The sequence below is a fragment of the Onychomys torridus genome, chromosome 3 (genome assembly GCF_903995425.1).
Source record: "Onychomys torridus chromosome 3, mOncTor1.1, whole genome shotgun sequence".
NCBI classification, from domain to species: Eukaryota; Metazoa; Chordata; class Mammalia; order Rodentia; family Cricetidae; genus Onychomys; species Onychomys torridus.
Genome location: NC_050445.1, coordinates 150,030,454 through 150,033,257, shown reverse-complemented (window position 1 = coordinate 150,033,257; position 2,804 = coordinate 150,030,454). Strand labels below are relative to the sequence as shown.

The window sequence follows — 2,804 nt, the reverse complement described above, 5'->3', positions numbered from 1 at the left end:
AGTGACTATCCAGACAGTCAGATGTCTCCATCATTTCTAGAGGTTTTGGAGGTTGTTTGCAATGCTCTTTTTATTTATTCATATAATATTATATCCTTTGAGGCCTTTGACGGAGTTGAAGACTAGATAGTTATAGTTGCGGTTTTCCTTAGATATTATAGAAGGTAAATTATGTATAAAATTTTGGATTTACTAAGATAAGATGGATTATGGAGTTTTTTTTCTTTAAATTTACCAGACACAAATGAATTGGAATTTAGTAATGATGAATGTAATCTTTATTTGATAATTGTTCTTATTGTACACAGTCTTACTATGCTAAAGTTAAAACCTTTCATATTTTTTAGAAAAAGTGGAGAAATATTGGGCATTATTATTTTAAGGCATGTTACTGTTGTTCATGTTGCCTTTGTTTATCTCTGTGAAGCTGTGTTACTGTGCTTTTCTAAAACACTTAATGGTCAAATGAAGAGCTAAATGGCTAGTGGCAAAGCAGGAAAAAGGATAGATAATGCTGGCAGGCAGAGAGAACATAGAGAAGAGGGAGGGATGAGAGAAAGGAAGGAGCCAGAGGAGAGGAGGACACCAGGGAACAGCCACCCAGCTACACAGCAAGCCATGGAGCAAGAGTAAGACTTACAGAAGTCAGAGAATGGGAAAAGCCCAGAAGCAAAAGTTACATGGGATAATTTAAGGAAAGCTGGCAAGAACAAGCCAAGCTAAGGCCAGGCATTTATAAATGAAAATAAGCCTCCATGTGTGATTTATTTGAGATCTGAGGGGCAGGCCCCCTCAAAAAAGCAAAAACAAACAACAACAAAACATGAAAATAAGAAAAATGATTTGACATTATAAAATGTTGTGAATGAAATCCAAAGCCATCCATTGCATAAAAATTACAGTGTATATAAGGCAAGCTTACCAGCAAATTAGCAGAATTAACAATGGCTAATAAAATTGAAAAGTAGAGGAAAAATTAAAAATTGTCTTAAATTCTGTGCTCACTTTGGCAATACATATACTAAAATTGGAACACAGCAAAGAAGATTAGCATGATCCTTGCACATGGATGACACACAAATTCATGTAGCATTTCATATTTTTAGGGCAACAACAGGATGTCCAAGAGGAGTCCCAGTCAGGACCTAGGATCAATGGTTTGCCAGAGAACAGAGGCCCCAAGCCAGACCAATGACTGTGCAATGAACACTTTCATATAAAGAGCCACACATCTACAACTCCAGGTGCCTAGGTCAGGGTCTTGTAACACGAATTTCTAATAGGTCTTTTAATAAAAAACCCAGAGCCTGATATTAGAGTGAATGGTGATAAATCAGAGAGACAAAGAACAAGCCACCTTTCACCTCTAGGACTCCTCAGCTTGCAACGCTTTCCTCAGCCAAAAGACTTTAGTTCCTGTTTCCTTATGCCTTATATACCTTTCTCCACGCATCCATATCATTTCCTGTCTCAACTTCCCTAGTGCTGGGATTAAAAGCATGTGACTCCCAAGTACTGGGATTAAAGGTGTGTACCACCACTGCCTGGCTCTATTTCTCTCCTAGACTGAGTCAATCTCATGTAGTCCAGGGTGGCTTTGAACTCACAGAGATCCAGATAGATCTCTGACACCAGAGTGATGGGATTAAAGGAGTCACTGCCTGGCATCTATGTTTAATCTATTGGCTGGCTCTGTCTTCTAATCCTCAGGCAAGCTTTACTAGGGTACACAATATATCACCAGAGGGACCTGTTGCCATTTGCTATTCATGTCAGTAGCACTCAGCAGGTGGCACTGCATACACTACAATTGTTACGACCTTGGCTCTGAATAGTTGGTAACCCTCACTAAATTTCCCTGTGTCAGGAGCTTGCAGGTCTTGATTTATGCTCCTCATAACCTTTTGTCTTTCTTAGGCAGATCTCTATCATCTATACTCCTGACAGCTCTCTAGAGTGCTTCAGATGCCTTATTGCTCTTTGGGTGGGTCTGGAGTTGAAAGCTTTAGATTTCTTATTCCCCTTGAACGACCTACACAGCCCTTTCTACTTATGTTGAAAACCAGAAATAAGGGTATGGAGAGATTGCTCAGTGGTTAAAAGCACTGGCTGCTCTTGCAGAGGACTCATGTTCAATTTCCAGCACCTACATGCCATTTCACAACTCCAGTTTGAGGGGATATGATGCCATCTACTGGCATCTGTGGCCACTGCACAGACATAGGCACCAAAACACACATGCACATAAAACTTTATAAGTAAATAAATAAATCTCAAATGTTTTAAACACCATAACTAGATTAAAAAAGACTATTTAGGAAATCTCTTATTGCATTATTTATGGCAAGGATGTAGAAGAAGCCCTTTGATCAACCCAAAAGACTAAGAAACATCCTGCATATGTAACTAGAAAAGGGATATGTCATACTGTGCTTACATTAAAATCCTGTGTGTGCACAGCATCTAGTTCCCTAAATCACAGCCCTCACATACACTGACCACAGACACTTTGGTTGTGTCACTGGAGAGTTTCTCCCTTTCCAGTCCTGAATAGGAATAACTATTGATAGTAATTATAGCTGACTGGTATCAACTAGTGTTCAGAGTCTTATCTTGTCTGAAGGGAGTATTCAAAAGACAGGGAACATTGTCTGGAGTGCTCTTAACAGAAGTGAGGTCTCCTGAGTAGATGGCTTACTGAAAAGGCAGCCTTGGTTGCATTGGTTGTTGCAGCTGGAATTCTGTTTCTATAAAGTGATCAGGCAGTATTGAAATTTGAACTTTCATAGGCCTTTATGATTTTT

The 2,804-nt window shown here is 39.3% G+C and overlaps 1 non-coding gene across 1 annotated transcript; it reads left to right on the top strand.

Moving 5' to 3' along the window:
* Window positions 1-997: 997 nt before the first annotated feature.
* On the top strand, window positions 998-1,104 carry LOC118580925. Its single transcript, XR_004944586.1, has one exon. It is a non-coding gene; the product is annotated as a U6 spliceosomal RNA (small nuclear RNA).
* The last annotated feature ends 1,700 nt before the right edge of the window (window positions 1,105-2,804 follow it).